This window comes from Heptranchias perlo, chromosome 18, assembly GCF_035084215.1.
Source record: "Heptranchias perlo isolate sHepPer1 chromosome 18, sHepPer1.hap1, whole genome shotgun sequence".
NCBI lineage: Eukaryota > Metazoa > Chordata > Chondrichthyes > Hexanchiformes > Hexanchidae > Heptranchias > Heptranchias perlo.
This window is the reverse complement of record NC_090342.1, coordinates 55,000,975-55,026,008: the sequence shown is the minus strand read 5'-3', so window position 1 is coordinate 55,026,008 and position 25,034 is coordinate 55,000,975. Positions and strand designations below refer to the sequence as shown.

The window sequence follows — 25,034 nt, the reverse complement described above, 5'->3', positions numbered from 1 at the left end:
ATACCAACAAATGTCAGGAAATACAGATTCCATGTATTACGGTGGGAAGCTAAAAGGTGTGTTCCTTACAGCTGCTCTGCACCTGAAATGGTTGGCTGGATCAGTGTCTACCCGCACCTCTCTCTCCAGTATAAAAACTGATAAACAACCTGGTTCTAACTGGTTATTACTATTGCTAAGTTACTATTCCTGGGTGCAATCAATGTCCTTGAAAAGCATCATTCTCCAGGTGACAGGTGTAGAATTACAGCAGGGGCAATTGGATAAGGTGTTCAATAAGTATATTTCACTTCTTACAGTCATCAGCCAGCTTTGTACAACAAACACATCATGTTTCTCCAGGACAGTGTTGAAAACATAACTAGAATGAGCTGGGATTTGTTCAGCCAACATCAGCATGCTGCTACACTGATAATATTTTGAAAGAGACAGACTCTCATTATATGACTGAATGAGCCTCTTTCTGTACGCAAAGTAGTCATTTACCTGATGGACTGACTGAACAGCACTGCTAATGGAGCTTTACAAATGTTGCAAGTGAAACATTTCTTCCACCACTTGGTGAATTAGTAACAAGGGGGCATAAATGTAAGATTCTGACTAGGAACATGAAAGGGTGGGGGGTGGGGGGGAGCTTAAAGGAATTTTTTCACACAAAGGGTCATGGGAATATGGAATACATTATCACAACTGGCTACTGAAGCAAACTCAATCACAGCATTTAAGAGGGAACTAGATAAACACAGAAAAATGTTCAAGGTTACAGGGGGAAGTGGGAGAAATGGATAGCTGCCAGGTGGAGTTAGCACCAACACAGGAACCATGGGCTGAATGGCCTCCTTCAATGCTGAACATTCAACACCAGTATAAATTCAGGGGACAATAAATACATAAACTCCTGTTCAACATCCTGAACACAGTAGACACGTTATTCCAGGGGCAGCTATTTTGAAAGTTTATATATAACCAATGAATCAGGTTCCACATTTATGAACTCATCGAAGAAAGGGATGTCAGTTCTGGAGAATCAAACATACGTCAGTATGATCCAGCCCTCAGTTAAGGAACAACCAGTTTTCAAGCTCATCCTGCTCTGAGCTCACAACAGCCTATATTATAGAAGAGAATCCCAACGCCAAATACATCACCCACAGCAAGTCTTTCTGGAACGTCGCCTAGCGAGTCTGCTCACTTAACTTCATTTAAGACTGTGTTTTTCCTGTGGGTGAATGGAGGATCAAAAAAAGAGGGGGAAAAATAGAAGGAACATGCAGTCATACCATAGTCTGGCAAGACTCTGAAACCAGGCGCTAGCAGTTAATAGAAAGATGCAAGTCCACTGCTCCACCCAGTTCCTCAAACATTCCAAAATTCAATTGTTTTATGAAGATGTAAAGTTTTTAAAACTATTAATCAATACTCAAAGTGCTGCCGAAGCACAGGATACATTTTGTCTCGTCTCATAGTATGAACTTCTGCATGGTGGGAAGTGGGGGGGGGGGTGGGGAGAAAGGAGTTAAGAGGTGACCCCATTATCAGAAGCAATGTGCTTCCCCCAGTGACAACCTTGCTAGTGATTAGCATTTAGGTAGAGAAAAAGCAGCGGCCAGTTTTGAAGGGGAACCTCATATGACATTAGTGTTGACACGGAATCCAAGTTACAACAGATGATGTCCACATACCATGGGTGAAAAACCAAACTGGATGTTTGATAATCACAATGCACTGTGACAGAACGCTATGCCAACAGGACATCAAGAACGTTGCACTGTACTTAACCCAGCTTATTTCTGCCATGTCCTGTCAAACAGATGGTCAGTCAGTGCTCACACCCATCATGCTTGGGAGATATCCAAATTAACATTTTTAAAAGTTGCATGAGCAAATGATATCCTGCAGCAATGATTAAGTAAAAATGCTTGGGTGCCTGGCCATGCACACCAGAAAGTCCCAGTTAGCTATTCTCAGCTGAGGCTCCACAACTGGCCTCAGGATCCAGCACCATGCCTCAAATCTCAAAGTATTTGACACAATCAATTGCTTTTTGTTTAGTCAAGGAAGCATTAGGGCCATCTCTGGGAATCAAAATTGGGGCAAAACATTTAGATTTTAAGGGGCAGAGACTTATGTAGCCAACACTGGACAAGGGCAGCAGACTCAGCTGTGATGCCTTCTACTGTTGAATAGCCTACTGAAAATCACCATCTCAGCTGGAACATGAATGATGATTGAGATCTGATCTCTCTCACACAGCAGGTTTTACATTGAGTTACATCGCAACTACAGCACAGATACAGGCCATTCAGCCCAACTGAATGGTAACCAATTTCTGATCAACGATTTCAAGAGGCAGTGTTAAAACTTCCTGAACCAAAAGCATAAGTGCAATTGCCTAATCAATGGATGCTTTTAGCAGGTTCCATTTTATAATGCTATTTGGTAAACTGTGAATGGATAATATTTAATAGAATAAAAAGGTGAAAACGTTTGTGGCCACTTAAGCTTCATCACAATCCGAGCACAGGAGTATCATTTATATTTGTCGCACTTCATAGGCAATTTTTCTCCTTGAGATCCTCAATTACCTGATTCTACATGATTATTGCCCCCCGCACCCCCCTCAATCCTAGCACCATGCTGCCCTGCAACAACAACTTGCATTTAAATAGCACCTTTAATGTAGTAAAATGTCACAAGGTGCTTCACCAGAGTGCTAATGGGCAAAGTTTTACTGAGTCACATAAGGAGATATTAGGGCAGGTGACCGAAAGCTTGGTCAAAGAGGTAGATTTTAAGGGGCACCTTAAAGGAGGAGAAGGGTAGAGAGGGGTAGATGTTTAGAATCATAACAGCACAGGAGGCCATTCTGCCCATCGAGCCCATGCCAGCTTTTTGTAAGAGCAATCCAGTTAGTCCCATTCCCCTGCTTTTTCCCCATAGCTCTGCAAACCTTTTCCCTTCTAATATTTATCCAACTCCTTTTTGAAAGCCATGATTGAATCTGCATCCACCACCCTTTCAGGCAGCACAGTCCAGATCATAACTACTCACTCTGTAAAAAGGTTTTTCTTCACACTGGCAAAAGAACCGAAGGCAAACATCTTAAATCTGTGTCCTCTGGTTCTTGACCCTTCCACCAATGGGGACAGTTTCTCTATTTACTAGGGAGGGAATTCCAGAGTTTAGGGCTTAGGTGATTGAAGGCACGGCCGCTACACAATCAAATGTCTTCAATATACTGAAAGTAAACCAGAAATCGTGGATTATCAGAATCTGCGCATCACCATAAACTCATGCTGCTCCAGTGGATATAGTAGGGCAATACCCTCAACAGATGGGAACTCCTTCCACAGAGCAAACAACTGACAACTCAGCCCAGTCAAACTCACTAGCACAGAGTTTCTGAAATATACTTGTTAAAATTTGTATCCAGGGCACAGGCAACACTGGCAAGGCTGTATTTACTTCCTATTCCTAGCTGCTCGAGAAGGTGGTCGACGGCCACTTCTGAGGGCATCAAGAATCAACCAGTGAGAGACTGGAGTGACCGGTAGGCCAGACCGGGAGGTTCCCTTCCTTGAATGAAATTAGTGAGCCAGTTGGGCTTTTAATGACAATCTGGCAGCTGTCGTGGTCATTTTTTCTGGTGATAACCCATAAAATACCAGATTTATTGAATTTAATTTCACAACCTGCCATGCTGGGGTTTGAACTCACAGCCTATGGGTTTCTAGCCCATTACCAGAACCACTACACCCTTCAATGTCACAGGTGTAACACAAATAGAAATCCCTTTGAATGAGCCAGTTAGTCAATATCAAAACAGGCAAATAAATTGAGTGGAATCAGGAGAATGCACAAAAGACAATCTTGCAGAATCTAACAGGATGGCTGCTTCTAGCTTTCCATAACAGAATCATGGCAGAAGAAAATTGGTGATATGTTTGAAACCAACACTTCCAGGGCGAAGGCTGGCTATAGTACAGTGTCAGCCGTGGCTCATTGGATAGCACATTCGCCTGAGTCAAGTGGTAATGGGTTCAAATCTCACTCCAGACTTGAGCACAAAATCTAGGCTGACACTCCAGTGAAGTACAAAGGCAATTGTCAAAGATGCCATCTTTCGGATGAGATGTTAAAACGAAGCCCTATCTGCCCTCTCAGGTGGATGTAAACGATCCCATAGCTCTATTTCAGAGAGCAGGAGCGTTCTCCCCGGTGTCCTGGCCAATATTTATCCCTCAACCAACACCACTAAAACTGGTCATAATTACATTACTATTTGTGGGAGCTTGCTTGCCGCATTTCCTACATTACAACAGAGACTACACTTCAAAAGTGCTTCATTGGCTGTAAAGCGCTTTGGGATGTTCTGAGGTCGTGAAAGGCGCTATAGAAATATAAGTAACAACCAAATCAAGTCACTGGTAGTGATGTTATTACAACTTTTCATACATATCCAAACCTGTGGGATCAAGTTAATCAAGGCATTGAACTACAACTACATGGTTGAGCACAAGTCAGAGACCAAGCTGTGTTGATGTTTAGAACTGGTCATAAGGATTGTCTGCGCCCACTCCACTCTTAATATTGCAGCTGAACTCAATCCTTCTTGATGGAACAAAAATAGAGACCATTTGTCAACAATGTCCAAAGCAGTAAGCAACTTATAGCAGCCCTGGATATAACACTTCCATTGTGGGATTCCTGTCTGAATGCTTTTCCCTGGAGAAGAAAGTACTTGGATTGGCTATATTGCACAATATATCCATGCAGAAAGTAAAAGTACATCAACAAGATGGCACAGCATGAGAACACAATGTCACAACAGACAACAGGTTAATCTGCCCAACCAAAGGGGAATAACATCTTTACTCCCAAAAGAAGTGAGGCATTTTTCTACTGCAGCTGAGAAGGTTAAGGGGTCAACTGATAGAGATCTTCAACATTCTAACAGATTGGTAAGGTAAATAGACTGATTCCACTGGTCTTTGAGGCAGCAATGAGGAGGCATAAATTTAGGATAGTCAAATAAATTTACAGGTCAGTTAGAAAAACTTCCACTCTGCCACAAGCTGTTGAAGAAAAGTCTGTAAATTTTCTTGAATGATGGTTGCTTGAAAAAGTGAATATTAAAAAGAGCATGCAAAGCGATGGAATTAGTGTAGATGGCACGCCTATCTAGGAAAAACCTGCAGCTCCCCCATCACGCCCTCTAACTGGCTAAGTGAAATGAAGGTTTTGCCTCCACTACCCCAAGTCCATTCCAAGTGTTTACTCCTCATCTGACAAACTTCCTAAGGAGTCCTAAAATTGCCTTTCATCAGTCTGAACCTATACCTTTGTTCTGCAGTCATTATTTACCATCTCTGCCACTTAGATATAAAGAACAGCAAAGGAATACAAAGAAGTGGCAAAAGCAGCAAAAAGGGAATACGAGAAAAAGCTGGTGAGGGATATCGAGGACAACACTAAAGGTTTTTATAAGTATATTAAGAGAAAGAAGGTGGCTAAGAGTAATGTGGGCCCCTTAAAGACAGACGCAGGTGATATAATTGGAAATCAGAAAATGGCAGACTTACTAAGTAGTTACTTTGTAACAGTCTTCATAGTACAAGATGAGATACAAGGAAAACTAAAAACAAAATCAAGGGGAGGAACTAGATTCAATATAAGTAAAAAAAAAAGGTGATGGAACAACTAAATGAGATTAAATATAGATAAATCTCCAGGACCAGATGGTTTCTATCCCAGGGTTTCAAAATAAAGTGAGGAAATTGTTGATGCATTAATCATAATCTTCCAAAATTCTCTCAATTCAGGAGCTGTCCCCTTGGATTGGAAAACTGCCAATGTTACTCCATTAGGGTAGGAGAGATAAACTAGGAAATTATAGGCCTATTCGTCTAACGTTAGTTGTGGGGAAGTTTCCAGAATCTGCTTTTAGGGACAGAGTGACTGAGCATTTGGAAAAATATGAGCTGATCAGAGCACCATCATGGATTTGTAAAGGGTAAGCCATGTCTAACAAACTTAGTTGAATTTTTTGAGGAGGTCACTAACGTGGTAGATAAGGGAATGTCTTGAATGATATTTAAATGGTTGCCTCCACAAAATCCTGCAAATCCACTGGCAGGATAGGCGTACCAACATGAGCGTTCTCTCCCAGGCTAACATCCCCAGTATCGAGGCACTGGTCAACCAGCTGTGATGGGCGGGCCATATTGTCCGCATGCCCGACATAAGATTCCCTAAACAAGTGCTCTACTCCGAGCTCCGCAATGGCAGGCAATCACTAGGAGGGCAGAGGAAACGCTATAAGGACACTCTCAAAGCCTCCCTAAAAAAATGCAACATCCCCACCGACACGTGGGAATCGCTTGCCCTAGAACGCCCAAACTGGAGAAGAAGCATCTGCGAAGGTGCCAATCACCTCGAGCGTCACCGACTGGAGCATGTGGAGGCCAAGCGTAAGCAGCAGAAAGAACGAGCAGAATTCAGAGCGTCTCACCCACCCGCCTTATTAAACACTACCTGCCCCACCTGTGGCAGAGTCTGTGGTTCCAGGATTGGACTATTCAGTCACCACAGAACCCACCCTCCCGGGGTGGAAGCAAGTCATCCTCGACCCTGAGGGACTGCCAAAGGGAAGAGGAAATTTATATGGACTTCCAGAAAGCATTTGACGAAGTTCCACATAAGATACTTAAAAATGAGCACATGGAATTGGAAGCAACCTAACGGCTTGGATAGGGAATTGGTTAGGAGTTAGGAGAGAGAGTAGGGATAATGGATATGTACTCAAATTGGCTGGATGTGACTAGTGGTATCCCCCAGAGATTTGTACTAAGGCCTCAGTTTTTCACTATATTTATAAATGACTTGGATGAAGGAATACAGAGCTGTATATCTGAGTTTGCTGATGACACTAAGTTAGGTGGCACAGTAAAAGTGTAGATGGGAGCAGAAAGATGCAACGGGACATTGATAGATTAAGTGAGTGGGTAAAACTGTGGCAGATGGAGTTCAATGTGGGAAAGTGTGAGGCCATCCACTTTGGACCTAAGAAAGATAAATCAGAGTATTTCCTATTTGGCGAGATGCTAAGAACTGTGGACAAGCAGAGAGATTTAGGGGTCCAAGTACAGAAATGACAAAGCTAGTGGATAGGTACAAAAATAATTCAAAAGGCTAATGGCAGGTTGGCCTTTATCTCAAAGGGGCTGACATACAAACGGGTGAAAGTTATGTTACAGCTGTACATAGCTCTGGTGAGACCCCATCTGGAGCACTGTATTCAGTTCTGGGCACCACACCTTAGGGAGGATATATTGGCCTTGGAGGGGGTGCAGTGCGGATTCACCAGAATGATAGAGGCTAAAAGGGTTAAATTATGAGGATAGGTTAGACAGACAAGGCTTGAATTCCCTTGATTATAGAAGATTTTAAAGGGTGATCTAATTGAGGTGCTTAAGATGATTAAAGGATTTGATAGGGTAGAGAGGAACTATTTCCTCTGGTGGGAGCGCCCAGAACAAGGGGGTATAACCTTAAAATTTGAGTTAGGTCATTAAGGGGTGATGTCAGAAAGCACTTCTCCACACAAGGAAGTAGTGGAAATTTGGAACTCTCTCTCCCTCGCCCCCACAAAAAAAAACTGAAGGTTGGGGGTCAATTGAAAATTTCAAATTTGAGTGTGATAGATCTTTGTTAGGCAAGGGTATTAAGGGTTATGGACCAAGGGAGTAGATGGAGTTAAGATACAAGTCAGGCAAGATCTAATTGAATGGCACAACAGGTTCAAGGGGCTGAATGGCCTACTCCTGTTCCTATGTTCTACTTAATAACTTATACCTCTGAGACCCCTGTCTGTAGCCTTTCAAGGCTTAACAACTTAAATTTCTTGAACTCCTTGCTCTTAAATCACTCAATCCTCTGTTGCTAAGAGTCAGGTTCATGGTTCGAAGAATTACATCGAGTCTACATCAGAGAAATAGGCCATTTGGCCCAACTAGTCTCTGCCGGCTTTTATGCTCCACATGAGCCTCCTCCCAACCCTCTTCACCGACCCCTTCCAGGAAATCCTTCTCGTCATTTCCCCCTTAAATATATTGATGCTGTTCACCTCAACTATTCCTTCTTTGGGTAAAGAAGTTTCTCCTGAATTCCCTGTTGGATTTGTTAGTGACTATCTTATATTTATGGCCCCTAGTTTTGGTCTCCCCCACAAGTGGAAACATTTTCTCTACATCTCGCCTATCAAACCCCTTCATAATTTGAAGACCTCTATCAGGTCATCCCTCAGCCTGCTCTTTTCTAGAGAAAAGAGCCCCGGCCTGTTCAGCCTTTCATGATAAATATATCCTCTCAGTTCTGGTATCATCCTTGTGAATCCTTTTTGCACTGTCTCCAGTGTCCCTATAACCTTTTCATAATATGGAGACCAGAACTGTCCAAATGTGGTCTCATCAAGGTTCTGTAGAAATTTAACAATTTTTCTGCTTTTCAATTCTATCCCTCTAGAAATGAGCCCCATTTTTAAAAAAATGGCCTTATTGACCTGCAGCACTACTTTTAGTAATTTGTGTATCTGTACCCATGGATCCCTTTGCTCCTCTCACCTATTTAGACCACTACCCAAGGAGTACGTGGCCCCCTTATTCTTCTTACCAAAAGGCACCACCCCACACTGAAACTTACCCCCATTAGGCATTGTTCGCATATTTTGAAATTGTTCTTCCGATTCCCAAGTCCAAATCGTTCATGTAAATTGTGAACAAGTGATCCCAGCACCGATCCTTGTGTAACACCACTTCCCACCTTTTGCCAGTCTGAGTAACTACCCTTAACCCCTACTCTGTTTTCAGTTGTGTAGCCAGCTTGCTATCCATTCTGCTATTTGTCCCTGGACTCCACATGCTTTGACCTTAGTCATGAGTCTACTTGCGGTACCTTATGATAGGCCTTCTTCTGCACCATCTCCATGGCTTCAATGGCTTCCTTGTATTTCTTCAAAACTGGACACAGCACTCTCCCTAGAGCACTGCATAGTTTCAGCATGACATACAAAATAGTTCAGCATTTTCATTTTATCAATTGCTGCTTCAAACGCCCCTAAAATCTCAACTTCATCCTCAACTAGTTTGACATAATTCACAGGGCAGCCTAGGTAAAGTTCAATTTTATCTGTAAGAGCATTTTCCTCAAATATTTAATTCCATATAGACATTTTTAACTTTATGTAATTTAACAATGAATGGAGATTTATCAGAATGTACAAATTGCACAAGTTAATCCTGCCGCAGAGGCAAGAATGCTGGCACAGACACCCTGTGTACTGGAGCAGAGGGGGTTTGGGGTGACAATTTTGAAATACATGCCACTCGACTGTCAGTATATTGCCCAACCGCACATTCTTCATAACCATAAACAGAATCAGCCAGCTATTCCGCTGCAGAGGGAATCATATCCTGATCCTATCCTCATCCTCAATGGCCACACGCCTGCACTTTCCAGAGTCACTGGAGAGAGATCAGGAGCTGGAACCCAAGCTGGTTTTCCCTTCCCTAGCCCAGTGTCAATGAGCCCAAACGTAGCCCCTGATGAGAACAACTAACTCAGCACAGGAATTGAACTGTGGAACTTATAGCCTGTTTGCTAGATACACTTGTGGGGGTGGTCCACTTCGTTAGGGTGCAATTTCAAGAGTTAATTTTGGGAGAAAGAATGAAGAGGACACGTACACTAAATAGCAAAACTTTTAAAAACTTGTAGAAGTTCATTTACACAGGGAGGACAAGTTGATGAAGAAAAAGCATACCTGATTCTCGGTTTTATAAATACGGTAAGAGTACAAAAGTGAAGAGGTAATGCTAAATTTATATAAATCATTGGTTAGTCCTCAGATAGAATATTGACATGCTACTTTAGGAAGGCTGTCAAGGCTGTGGAGAGGATGTAGAAGAGATTCACTATGATATGTGAGATGAAAGACTTTAGTTATGAGAAGAGTAAATAAACTGGGGCTCTTTTCATTAAGAGGAGATCTGATTGAGGTTAGCGAGTCAATAACTAGAGGCCAAAAGTAAAGATCATCACCAAAAGAACAAAGGGAGGGGTTAGCAGAATTTATTTTATACAAAGGATTGTTATGACATAGATGCCCTACCAGAAAGTGGTTGTGGCAGAATCCACAATAGTTTTGTATAAGGGAACTAGATAAATATTTCAAATAGAAAATGAAGAAGAGTATGGGACGTATGCAGAGAATGGAATTAAGTGGATAGCTCTTGTAGACAGACAGCACAGGCACGATGGACTGAATGGCCTCCCTGTGTGCTGTAAAATTCTGTGATTCTATTCTACAACTTAAGTCATGTTTTCATTCCCAGTTCAAATATTAATCAAGGACTCTCTTCCAGTCTTCTTTAAATGTACCTACCTCATTTCAACTATCCCAAGTCAGGAGGGTGCAGCTAATGTTAAATAATCAAGATATGGCAGCAGCTGCATTTTTCTTCGGATTCAACTAAGTTACTGTGTTATGGACTGAATGGCAGACGATATCATCTGAAACAACTGTGAACTAATATTTTTGTATTTGTTCTTTGAAAATCAAAACAACAGCTTACATTACTTTAGAAGTGCCTGTTTTAAGCCATGTCTGGCCTTTAGAAAGCTCCATTGTATGGCACATGGCACTTCTGGAATATATGTCAATGCATTCTTACTCAATATTCTACCCTGCTCCTTTGTTTAATTTTATCTACACTGTACTCCTTTTGAATTACCCATTATCAGAAGTCATACAGGTGTGATGCTTGTATGCAAAGAAGGGAATCCAGAGAGAATCTATAACACCGGTACAAGAGTAACATCTTCACAGTGATGATTAAATCTTTACTAGTGAAAACCACGCTAAGCTGAATGACACGGCCGCCAATGGTGATGAAAATCGGGGGGTGTGCAAGAGGCCAGAACTGGAGGCACACAGATCTCGGAGGGTTGTAGGAGCACAGATATAGGGAGGGGAGAGGCCATGGAAGGATTTGAAAACAAGGATGAGAATTGTAAATTATTTTATAGAATCAGAAATTTCAGAATAGGCCGCCATTCAGCTCATCGTGCTTTCTTCACATCCGAGCTATCTACTCTGATCCCATTTCAATAGATTTCTTCAAATGTTGATCTAATTTCCTCAAATATAGTTGACTGCTCTCAATTAAAATATTATAAATTAAAAATCTTACAACTGCGTGCATGTCCATTAGCTCTTTCATTATAAATGTGGATGTAAGAATTTATAATGAAAAATGACTATGTAAACTTGTCCTGCTGTAATTACACCTTCCCATCAGGGGAAACACTGTGTATGTGTTTTTTATATATATATATATATATATATATATCACACACACTTATAAAACAATTACATCCCTCAGTTCTATTATCCTCTGCCCTCTAACCCCACTTCACCTGAGGACTAGACTTGGGCTTGACTCATACAAACAATGACAGACAGAAAAGACTCTGATCCATCTAGCCTGTCCCACACAATCGTCATAACTTGTGCACCACAATACACACTCCCCACCATCTCAGTGTGCAATGCCTCAACTAGTATTTTTATATTAGATATACAGATGCTTAAAAAATGTGCCGAGTACCTGAATCAATTTCCTTTTAGTAACTAACCTGTGTTTCTTTCTCCCATCATCAAAATATATATTCATTGGTCTGGTAGTCTCAAGTTAGCTCCTTCTGTTGTATACTTTCTTTGCTGCTTTTACTGGAATACTGCCAAACAATTATTAAAAAGCCAACAATACTTTCATTTTCTTCAATATTGCCAGATATCCCTGTCACACTTCAAAAAAAAATTACCTATTCAAATCATCTCATCGTTCCTTGATCAAGCAGGTAGGCACCTCAGCAAATGTCAATAGTCAGTTACAGAGGTGTTCAAGAGGGAGACAGGCTGGTCAGTTCTCCCCATCTCTCTCTCATCTCTGGGGAAGCAATTCTCAGTTGTTCTCTTTTCTCTCCTTACCCCAAACAGAGACTGATTAATTGGAATACAAGTAGATGCCCCAACTGCAGCAACTCAATCCAAGCTGCCTTGGTTTGGGATTGTTTTGAAAATAAAAGCCACCCAACACACTGCACAGAGTTGGTTATGCAATATAGGTTGTCAACAGTCAAATATGCAATTTTTTTTTTGGGGGGGGTGGTTGGGTTGGGTTGGTGGCCTAAGAGAAAAGACTATAAATTCCAGTGAACATAACAGCTGCAGAAAAAAAATGTTTTGGGATTTTTCATTTCTTTACATGAAACACTCAATTGAGTGGAACGGAATGTATTGAACCAAATATGGCACCAGGTTGTGTAACCAAATTGCAACACCGTCTGCTTTCTTTGAAAGGAATATTTAGGATGTCATATCACAATACCTAAATATGTGGTCTTGATTGAGTTATGTTCAAACATACAGAATTTTAAGAAATTGCATTTCTCCACCACTCAAAATAAAGGAACCTACAGCAGAGAGAATCTCAACATAATATAGGCTTTATATAGTTTCATTTTAGCGATGTTAACATCGTAAGCCAGTAATTTTTCCTTGAGACTTCTCTCATGAAGGCTCCCATGCCATCAAGGTTCTACAGGAGGAGGATGAATCCCTGTTTCCAGAGCTCTGACACAGCAACCTGCTGTCAGGAGGTGCACCTGCTCTCTTCTCCACACTTGACAAGACAACACACCTACTCACGTGGATAAGAAGCTGTCTCTGATTGCTGTGGCGCAGTGCGACTGCAACCAATGTGTTGGAAGCGAATTAGAGGAACAGAAAAGGTAAATCTCATTTAAGTTAAACCATGAATGCAGGTCAAAGGGACTTGGGTGCAAGTTGACAAGAGGCAAGTACAGCACTGATGTCAGGAAACACTTCACACAAAATACTTGGAATAGCCTTTCTGGTAAGGTAGTGGAGTCAGCTTTCTGCTGTAATGGGAAGATGGGAGGGGGGGGAAACAACAGTCATGATCTTCTAAAATTCTCCTGATTCAGGAATTGCCCCCTTGGATTGGATAACTGCCAATGTCACTCCATTATTTAAGAAGGGTAGGAGAGTTAAACTAGGAAATTGTAATAATGTGAGGAGTCTTACAACACCAGGTTATAGTCCAACAGTTTTATTTGAAATCACAAGCTTGTGATTTCAAATAAAACTGTTGGACTATAACCTGGTGTTGTAAGACTCCTTACATTTGTCCACCCCAGTCCATCACCGGCATCTCCACATCATAGGAAATTGTAGGCCTATTAGTCTGGTGTGGGGAAGTTACATACAAATATGAGCTGATCAGAGAGCCAGCATGGAAGGGAAGTCATATCTAACAAACCTAGTTCAATTTTTTGAAGTAACTATGGTAGTAGACAAAGGAGCATCTATGGATGTTATTTATATGGACTTCCAGAAGGCATTCAATAAGGTTCCACATACGAGACTTAACAAAAATGAGACAGTATGGAATTGGAGGCAACCTATGACGTGGGTAGGGAATTGGTTAGGGGGTAGGAGACAGACAGTAGGGATAACAGGTTTGTACTCAAATTAGCAAGATGTGACTAGTGGTGTTCCCCAGGGATCTGTACTGGGGCCTCAGCTTTTCACTATATTTATACAGTACTCTTAGATGAAGGAATAGAGTGCTGTATATCCAAGTTTGCTGATGACACAGTAAATAGTGTAGATGGGAGCAAAAATTGCCAAGAGACATTGATAGATTAAGTGAGTGGGCAAAACTGTGGCAGATGGAATTCAATGTGGGGGAAGTGTGAGGTCACCCACTTTGGACCTAAGAAGGATAGATCAGAACATTTCCTAAATGGTAAGAAGCTCAGAACTGTGGTGCAGCAGAGAGATTTAAAGGTCCAAGTACAGAAATCATTAAAAGCTAGTGGACAGCTACAAATAATAATTAAAAAAGCTAAAGCAATGTTGGCCTTTACCTCAAGGGGGCTGGAATACTAAGGAGTGCAAGTTATATTACATTTATATAAAGCTCTGGTTAGACTCCATTTAGAGCACTGTGTTCAGTTCTGGGCACTATACCTCAGGATGGATATGTTGGCCTTGGAGGGGGTGCAGCGCAGATTCACTAGAATGATACCTGGGCTAAAAGGGTTAAATTATGAGGACAGGTTGCATAGACTAGGCTTGTATTCCCTTGAGTAAGAAGATTAAGGGGTGATCTAATTGAGGTGTTTAAGATGATTAAAGGGTTTGATAGGGTAGATAAAAAGAAACTATTTCCTCTGGTGGGAGTCCAGAACCTTAAAATTAGAGCTAGGCCGTTCAGGGGTGATGTCAGGAAGCACTTCTTCACACAAAGGGGAGTGGAAATCTGGAATCTCCCCAAAAAGCTGCTGAGGCTGGGGGTCAATTGAAAATTTCAAAACAGATTGATAGATTGTTAGACAATGGTATTAAGGGTTACAGAACCAAGGCGGGCAGATGGAGTTAAGATATAGATCAGCCATGACCTAATTGAATGGCAGAACAGGCTCGAAGGGCTTAATGGCCTACTCTTGTTCCTAATAGAAGGATGTGCTGAATGGGCCAAATGCGCCTCCCGGCCTCCTCACTTGTACTTATTTTAGTGATGTACCAACGATGCAGCACAAACCTGGCAAAAAAAGACAATCATGCAGACAAATCTCAAAAATTAAGAACCAATATTTGTACCTTTCCAATGAAATACAACCAACGGCTTAATGTACCTGCGATTAAGCAGAAAATGCAAAGCGATATACGGGAAACATGCAATTTTAATTGAGTAACCTTTTAATGAAGATGAAATATCTAAATTAACTGGGCATAGTCTAAAGCCAGCAGAGCCAATATTAACCGATTCTTCTATATAAAAACTGTGCTACATTGGAGATTTCACAGCTACACCAAAGCCAACATGGAAAGAAACAGGAGAACAAACGTGCATTTATATAGCGCCTTATTACATCCCCAGGAAGCCCCAAAGCATTTCCAACTAATTAAATTACTTTTGAACTAGTCACTTGTTATATAGACAAACGTGGCAGCCAATTTGCGCACACTGAAGTCTGACAAACAGCAAATGAATGAATGACCAGTGGATGATATTTTTTTGGTGTTGTTTGAGGGAGGTTTGTTGGTCAGGGCAGGAGAACTCCCTGCTCTTCTTCAAACAGTGCGATGGGATTTTTACTCCCACCTGAGCAGGGCAAATTGGGCCCCAGTTTGACATCTCACTCAAAAGACAGCAACTGACAGGGCAGCACTCCACGGGTACTGTACTGAAATGTCAGCTGAGATTATATATTCAGGTCAGTGAGTACAGCTTGCATTCACAACCTTCTCATTTGGAGGAGAGAATCTACCAGCCGATCCAATCTGACATTCAACTGTGAGGAGGAGACAAAGAGTCTGCAAAGGGAAATAAACAGGTTAAGTGAGTGAGCAAGAAGGTGGCAGATGGAGTATAATGTGGGGAAATGTGAGGTTATTCACTTTGGTAGGAAGAATAGAAAAACAGAATATTTTTTAAATGAAGAGAAACTATTAAATGTTGGTGTTCAGAGACTTGGATGTCCTCCTACAAGATGTACAAAAAGTTAGTAGGCAGGTATAGCAAGCAATTAGGAAGGCAAATGGCATGTTGGCCTTTATTGCAAGGGAGTTGAAGTAGAAGAGTAAGGAAGGCTTACTGCAGTTGTACAGGGAATTGGTGAGACCTCACTTTGAGTACTACGTAGTTTTTGTCTCCTTATCTAAGGAAGGATATACTTGCCTTAGAGTTGGTGCAACAAAGGTTCACTAAATTAATTCCTGGGATAAGAGGGTCGTCCTATGAAGACAGGTTGAGTAGAATGGGCCTATACTCTCTGGAGTATAGAAGAATGAGAGGTGATCTAATTGAAACACGCAAGATTATGAGGGGGCTTGACAGGGTAGATACTGAGAGGTTGTTTCCCCTGGCTAGAGCGTCTAGAACTAGGGGGCATAATCACCGGATATGGGGTCGGCCATTCAAGACTGAGACGAAGAGGAATTTCTTCACTCAGAGGGTTGTGAATCTTAGGAATTCTCTACCCCAGAGGACTGTGGATGCTGAGTCATTCAGTATATTCAAGGCTGAGATGGATAGATTTTTGGACTTTAAGGGAATCAAGGGATATGTGGATAGTGGAGTTGAGGTTGAAGATCAGCGATGATCTGATTGAATGGCGGAGTGGGCTCGAGGGGCCGTATGGCCTACTCCTGCTCCTATTTCTTATGTTAACATGAGAGTGAGCATGTGCTGCTGGAACATATACTAGTTCTGACACAAAAAATCCAACCATATGCAAGAGTAACATCAGTTCTTGTGCAATATCCCAAGCTGTGACTACTTGCGGTCAAAAAAAGTACTCCAAGTGTCCATCATACACACACCCCACATGCAGATGACATTTACTGCTCCAAACACATTACACTTAAACATAACTGTTGTTGCAGTAACACACCTATCCTGGATTACATCATTTTCTAATGCAAGATTGCTGCCAAGAGTTTCCCCATTACACAAAGAAAAATATCCTTATTTCAGGAAAATTTGTTCAATCACTAAACAATTGGGTTTTGTGCTCGTACCAATTCTTGACTAAGAGTCACAGATTAGTGCTGTTGCTAAGCTTAGTGAACTAAAACAGGAAAGGTCACTTAAGGTAGTACACTCTCCTCTGTGGTCCATCTACATGTGACTGCTCTCACTTGGTTCCACTTCACCTGTCGAACATAGCCAACATATTTTCAGCAATGGCTTCTTTCCCCGTCACCATATACTTACCTGCAGTATAATCTAAGGTTCCATCCTTTGCCCCCCTCCTTCAGCAACATTAATCATGGGCACGAGTCAGTTTCCACAAACTGCAAATATATTTAATTATTTCTACCAGCACGATTACTTCCATGTTCCCAGACTTGATAACAGATAAGTCAGAACTAGCAATGAATGAGCCGCAACTTTCTTCTACTGCTTCTATTACCATGTTTTCCTGTGCGAAGTTTCTTGGAACATTTATTTACACTGAAGATGCTATCTAAACACAAGTTGCGGTTAATGTGAGATACTCTTGTTGGTAGTTACTTTTATTTCATCACCTCAATTGCCCCATCGTTCCCACCACAGACCTGTGCCCATTGACGCTTCACCCTGATGTTGTACAGCTCAAAACTCTCTCTGCAGACACAACCCGAGGAGGGGAAAAAAATCTGTAATTGTACCTGCAAGTGTTCAGTTTAATAATATTATACTTCACACCTCCAATTAACTGAAATTCTGGTGACAACACTGATTAAAATGCTGATACAGTCCCTTAGGATGGCAACAAATAGAATTTGCTAACAGGTTTCATATTTACAACAGCACAAAGACCGGCATATTGTTCAACTGATGCACTTTAGAGGACTCAAGTGCATGAAATCTTAAACTCACTCATCTTCAGCAAGTTATAATTTGTTCTTCCCTACAACTCCCATGTTCTTCGGCTACAAATAAATCCATTCTCAGGCCTCAACCTACCATACTGTAGGGTCCTAAAGTAACAAGGTGCCAAGATCAACAAAGGATATTTCTCTCATCACATTCTCCTGCCTCTGATAGAACAGCTTACTTTGAGCATCAGCTTGGCTCAGTTGGTAGTATTCTCTCCTTGTGTTATGGCGATATTTGAAGAGCAGAGCAACTCTCATTTATCTCTCAAACAAACAAAAAATCTGGTGGATTATTATTCTAGATTCTGGAAGGTTAGACGTCTTAGGATTTTCAGTTGTGTTAATGCCACAACGAAGCACAGGGCTGTCACCGATGACGGTGTACACACTGAAACCATTCACCTGGACAACAAAATTACGTGTGCGTAAGCCAACATTTATTTAAAAATAGGTGAGTGTTGCCACTGGGATTTCAGCCAGATGTGCAATTTTCACACTCAGCACTGCACCCATTTGTTTCATTAGGATTTTAGTAAAACGTAACTTTTTAAAAAAAATCTTCACTTGATTTGTGAAACAAAAACACCAGTACAACTGGATTTTTTTTCTCCCAAGCTTGAGTTGGCTGTTAAGAGTATTTTGGGTTGTGTAACACTGGGGTGAAGTGCTGGTTGGTGCAGGCCTGTCACTGGAGGTGGGGGCAATTTGAGAAGATTTACAGCACAGAAACAGGCCATTCAGCCCAACAGGTCCATGCCGATGTTTATGCTCCACACGAGCCTCTTCATCTCACACTATCAATATATCTATTAAGGCCACACCAGAGATGTTTGGCATATTGAAGTGCATTGGCTCGAGTGTGATTTTCCCTCCAGTGCGCTACCACCAATCCACTGAACAGATCAGTGATAAATTGCTTACAATTGTTAGGAGTGAAACCCCTATGTCTAAGCAATGTTCCATTATTCCATGACTGGAATTGTTAAAGGGCGGTCTCAGATGAATCAACATAAGCATAGCCTGGACAAGGATCGAGTCTGGAAATTAACTAATGGGTAATGTTCCATTAGGTGCTGGGCAGTTCAGCTATGCAGCTTCTCCCCTTGGAGGTCCCAGAGGCACAGCACATTACACCCCACCCCAATCAGCCAATCCTGCACCTTGGCCCCTGCAACTCCAAAACTGAGCAGTTAGGGAGATCATTCCTGTGCTCCATTGATGCGCCAAGCACCTCCCTGCATGGCAGAAACTAAGGTCGATGGGAAACCCAAATACTACTGCTATCTGCCTCATGGGAATTGGAGCATCTTTACTAGGGTGTGAACAAGTGACCGATAATATTGGCTTATTTTCTGCCTATTGGGACTATTTTTCATTTGCTCAGGGTGAACAGGCAGCTAATGAAGACTAATGCTAATCCAGTTAAAGGTCACTGCTCACTATTAAGGAGAAATCCTCACAGAAGTATCCTGGGTTACAGCAGCAATCCTTTAGAGTTGCTACATTCTATTCTTCAATGCTTTAAAAAAAACACTAAAAAATGGGATTGGACATTTTTCCAACTTCTTAGGCCTCAAAAACAATTCATACATGCAGAGATTCAGTAATACACTACCCCCTCTTCCTGACATTTAAATATCAAATACCCAGCACTAGAAGCAATCTGCACACCATTCTGGTGTACCCAGTTAATCATAGCCACCCCCCACCACCTCAGAGAGAATGACAAATTTCAGCACAACGGTCGTCTGTGTCACCCATCGGGACTGCTAGTTCCACAGTGAAGCCACCCGCTCCAATCCCAGGTCCCTGCTCTTTCCCATAGCCTTTAATATTTTTTCTTCATGCATTTATCTAAATCTCTCAAATGTGGTGATTGACTAAGCTTTAATAGCCACGTGTGGTGATGCATTCCATATTCTAATAACTCTGTCTTGTTCCCCACCCACCCCCTCCGTCCATGCTTTCAGACCCCATCCTGACTTATACCCCCGTTATGCCAATTCAGTAACCAGTGGAAATAATATTTCAGTTTCCCCTCTTAAATCCTTACGTTATTTTGGACAGTTAAATTCAATCACCCCCTAATCCTTTGCTGCTTTAGTTAATACCTTCCTACTTGCTTTTCCCTCCCAAGTTGTTTAGATCAAACATGGTTTTCCTTTACATTGAGAGAGTTATTTATCCACGTCACACACACTGTTCAAAAACAACAGCTCCCTCACAACACAGCATCCAGGCTTGTATTAAGAGACCAGTAAAGCTCTGGATAACAAGTGAGTATAGACCACATTTATAGTCCTCATCTGTTGCTATTGCAACTAAAGTCAGTAGGAAATTTGTATAAAATAATGGAAGGGCACTGGCAGTCAAGATGGTGATTTCAGGCCATGTTTCAGATGGCAGAACTGCCAGTCCTTGCACACTGAATACTGCAGGCCGACTGTAACACCCCTATAGACAATAATGATGCTTGGTGAAACTAAGCACAATGCATTGAGTAGCCATTGAATTACAGATCACCTCTATCAGGATGGCTGTTACATGCCAGTTGCTTTTGCAGAATCAAATTTGGCACTAGGATGAAGTGTGAGACATTGCGAGGTTGCATCTGGTCCCCTGCTGGACAGAAGATAAAGTGACCAGTCAGCAATATAAACTGGCTATTACCTGAGAAAATAATACTTTACATACACACACACAAAAAAAAAACCATGAAACTCAACCCTAATGCAACCCTAACCTTATTCTTTTTTGCCACAGTGCCTCTGAAACTCGGTTACCCAACAACTTGCTTCTTCAGATTACTTTGAACAAAGCGTCAGATAGTCGGAGCAGAGAGACAAATATCACTACACATGCTACCTCTGCCTCCATCCTTCTCCAGGTTATCTGCCAGACAGGTGAAGGTCACCATTCACCCACTGTTAAACTCCCTCAAAATTACAGAAGCTACTTTTAATCCAGTTTAACAAAATAACCAGTAAGCCATACAGACTAGGGCATCCCAGGTTCGATTCCGGTTCTGTGCTCAGTTCACTGATGCCAGTCAAGGCAGATAGTTGAAATGCTACAATCTACCTATAATCCAAGGGAAGAGAAGGAAATTTTTTTTAAAAATCAGCCAGGGTTGCCACTTCTGTAACTCCTTCAGGACAGTCTGAGCCTCAGGAACAAGTTAAATATGGCACCCTACACTGTTTATTGATAATTATGTTCAAACAGAGAAAAATGGTCACTTGGGCAAAGTACTGGGTGAAAGTTAAATAACCAAATCCAAATGTGCAAACTGGCTGGATGGGCAAACCATGTGTGCTGAGGAATATGGTTCCCCAAGGTTACTGTTTGATAATGCAATAAGTACAATTATTAGGCACATAAACAGTATTAAATATACGACAATACTGCTCCGAGAACTCAGGTTTTTAAAACTCAGCCTTCAAGGTGTTTAATTACAAAGTCTGACAAGGTCACTTAGTAAATCTTGCCTTGTCATTTTTACACAAATTTTCACACAAACACACATACTCAGTCAATGGTGCCCATATTGAAAGGAATCCTTCATTATGTTATCTTGCACTTTCAGTCCTCCAAAGCAATAAGGTCTCGCCAAAATAGTTTAGTAAATGGGTTGGTGTCACAGGGCATAGCCCTAGTTATATGAATAGTACTTACTAAGATGGGGATTTTAAAAAGCTCTCAGGTTATGAGGTCAGAGAACCCGTTTATCATGTTAATGTGACAAAATATATTTCACAAGGTTAATTTCCTTCTCATCACACTGGCTGCAATTTTTATGCCCCACTCCAAAGCTGCAATAAATTTTCAACAATTGCAAGTAGTGGCTGAACTCCATCCCCCCCAATACTCAACTGAAGGCACAGTCTTGCGCTGGGATAGGGATGCTCTGGAGACTCGCTGAAGTCAGCAGGATAATCAACCACAGAGGTATCACAGCCAAGCTTGCGCCGTGCTTAACGAGCACTCACACATGCACTTTTTCAAGCACAAGCCAGTGGATCACGATCAGGAACTGTGGTTGGTTCCCCCCGACCCCCAATCCAATCCCTAGACCAGGGCACTGAAGTCAGTTGTTCCATCCCAACAACAGAGGACAAATTGAGTACAGATCAGCTATCATTCCTTGGACTTTGTGGTCTGTATGGCACATGAAATTACTCATGCAAGTAGAGAGTGCTTTATCCACCGAGCCATTAGTGGAGTTGACCAACTTATCTAAACAGCAATTTTATGTTTAACAGGACAGATTTAATATCTATTAGAATACAAAACAGCTCAAATTAACACTGATTGTCAAAATGAAATAGGTACAGGCCTATTTTAGTTGGACCAACAGGACATAATTCTGCACAAGTGCCGCCTCAATAGGAGGGCACCACTAATAAAGCGATCTGACACGAGGACCAGCCAAACCAAAAGAAGTGTAGCACAAAACTACATCAGTTTCTCATTGTTGTGGTCAATTATGCAGTTTACGTCCTGCGGTGCTTACCGGTTGCAGCTAAACTGCAACCGGTAAGCACCGCAGGACGTAAACTGCATAATTGAAATAACTGAAAAATATCCGTATAGGCTCAGCAAGTTCATCCGATGAGTAGCTGAGTCGTACAGTCCAAGGACCCAGGTTCAATCTCTGATCTGAACTGAATTGAATTATAGGGGCAGTTTTATGGGTGCCAAAAATGGCATCAGCACCCCTGGCTAGAGAGAATAATAAGTCAGCCTGCTGTGGCTCACTGTCAAGGCTCATACATGATGGTGGCCACCTGGCTGGCCACCAATGGCACCCTATCACAGCAAGGAGCAAAAAGGCCTTGGAGGAGGGGACATAAAATAGGTGAGACAAAAATTCATACTGAACCCATCTCCTTTATTGAACAAAAGCAGAAACATATGGTGCAAAATATAGTTCACATCATATAAATGGCAAGAAAATTCTCTGACACCATAACACTACATTTGCAAACTACCCATTCTGATTAAATTCTACATTCCACAAAACCAATTACTTAACTATCTTTACCGCTGCTAGTTAAGGTTTATCGTACCGAGATGTCTGAAAAAGTACAAGACAGCACCACGTAGAATTATGTAGAATGTACAGCACAGAAACAGGCCATTCGGCCCAACAGGTCTATGCTGGTGTTTATACTCCACACAAGCCTCCTTCCACCCTTCTTCATCTAACCCCATCAATATATCCTTCTATTCCTTTCTCCCTCATGTGTTTATCTAGCTTCCCCTTGAATGCATCTATACTAGTCACCTCAACTATGCCTTGTGAAAGAGTGCCACATTCTAACCTCTCCAGGTAAAGAAGTTTCTCCTGAGTTCCCTATTGGATTTATCAGTGACCCGAAAGTTAAAACATCAGCTCTACGTCTACCCTATCAAACCCTTTCATAAGCTTCAAGACCTCGATCAGATCACCCCTCAGTCTTCTCTTTAGAAAAGAGCCCCAGCCTGCTCAATCTTTCCTAATAGGTATATCCTCTCAGTTCTGGTATCATCCTTGTGAATCTTTTTTGTACTTTCGCCAGTGCCTCTATATCCTTTTTATAATATGGAGACCAGAACTATGCACAGTACTCCAAGTGCGGCTTAAACAAGGTTCAATGTAAGTTTAACATAACTTCTCTGCTTTTCAATTTTATCCCTCTAGAAATGAACCCCGCTGCTTTGTTTGCTTTTGTTAATGGCCTCGTTAACCTACATCGTTGCTTTTAGTGATGTGTGTATCTGTACCCCCAGATCTCTCTGCTCCTCTACCCCATTTAGACTCTTTTTTTCCAAGGAGTATGTAGCCTCCTTATTCTTCCTGCCAAAATGTACCACCTCAATTTATCTATATTGAAATTAATTTGCCAATTACACACCCATTCTGCAAGTTTATTAGTGTCTTCCTGTATTTTGTCACAATCCTCCTCAGTATTAACAATATCCCCTAAAGGATTAATTCAGTTAATTGTGCATTTGTTAAACACCTGCTGAACGACATCAAATTTGAAGTGTCAGCTAACGCTGTTGCAGTTTGGGTCAGTGAGTTAATTTCTAAACTGAAGTATTAAACTAATATTTGTGTCGGATTAGGAGCACCATCGCCAAAAGGACTGTCACCGTTTAAGAAAGCCCATCGCCACTTTTTCAGGGTAACGAGGGACAGGATATAAATGCAGCTTTGCCAGCACTGCTCACGAGAACATGTTTTATGAATTGAGCTTAATATGGTCAATAAGGTGCCTCCATTCCTCACTGACAGGCCTGGAATTTCCTTTAACCTGTCATGTGAGGCCAGCCTCTCACCTGACAGAATTTTAAATACAAGGCTGGAGTGCTTTCTCTCTTTCTCCTTTTACTTAAACATATGGATGTCAGTATTCAAAAGATGTTAAAATTTGCAGATGATCTGTAGTATTCCATTCTGCATCTTAATCAGTCCCGCCTCCCTTTCTTTCTCTCTCTCCCCACCCCCCCCCCACTAACAATCCTATGCGTCAGGTTTCCACCTCTGACCCAGCACTGAAACGGCCCTTATCAAAGTCACAAATGACAGTAACCATGCTAAACTATCGCTCCTCATCCTTCTAGCCTTTGACATGGTTGACCACACCATCCTCCTCCAAAGCCTCTGTCATCCAGCTGGGTGGGACTGCCCTCGCCTGGTTCCATTCTTATCTGTCCAGTTGCAGCCAGAGAATCACCTGCAATGGTTTCTCTTCCCGCTCCTGTTACCTCTGGAGCTCCCCAAGGATCTATCCTTGGCCCCCTATTTTTCATCTATATGCTGCCCCTTGGCGCCATCATCCAAAAATATGCCAGGCTTCACGTGTACACTGACAACACCCAGCTCTACCTCACCACCACTCTCTTGACCCCTCCGCTGCCTCTGAAATAGTCACACTGCTTGCTTGAGATCCAGTACTGGATGAGCAGAAATTTCCTCCAACTAAACATTAGGAAGGCCGAAGCCATTGTCTTCGGGGCCTGCCATAAACTCCGTTCCCTAGCCACCAACTCTATCCCTCTCCCTGGTCACAGTCTGAGGCTGAATGAGACATTTCACAACCTTGGTGTCCAATTTAACCCTAATATGAGCTTTTGACCCCATGCCCACTCCATCACCAAGACTGCCTACTTTCACCTCCATAACATCGCCCATCTCCGCCCCTGCCTCAGCTCATCCGCTGCTGAAACCCTCATCCGTGCTTTTGTTACCTTTAGACTCGACTATTCCGATGCTCTGCTGGCCAGCATCCCATCTTCCACCCTCCATAAACTTGAGCTCATCCAAAACTCTGCTGCCCATAACCTAACTCACACCAAGTTCCGTTTACGTATCATCCCTGTGCTTACTGACCTACACTGACTTCCGGTCCAGGAAAGCCTCGATTTTAAAATTCTCATTTTTTTTGCAAATCCCTCCATGGCCTCGCCCCTCCCCATCTCGAACCTCCTCCAGCCCTACAACCTTCAGTGATCTCTGTCCTCCTCCAATTCT

General features: G+C 42.0%; 1 protein-coding gene across 6 annotated transcripts in view; it reads right to left on the bottom strand.

Moving 5' to 3' along the window:
• Positions 1-25,034, bottom strand: part of LOC137334877 (CCR4-NOT transcription complex subunit 4-like) — a 124,480-nt gene that overhangs the window by 98,008 nt on the left and 1,438 nt on the right. Inside the window, exon 2 of one of the 6 annotated variants that reach the window (XM_067999927.1) lies at positions 20,039-20,134. The exons of the other annotated variants lie outside the window; for them this stretch is intronic. The gene's annotated coding sequence lies outside the window, so the exon portion shown is untranslated. The remainder of the gene's footprint in view (positions 1-20,038; positions 20,135-25,034) is intronic. 6 annotated transcript variants of the gene reach the window in all.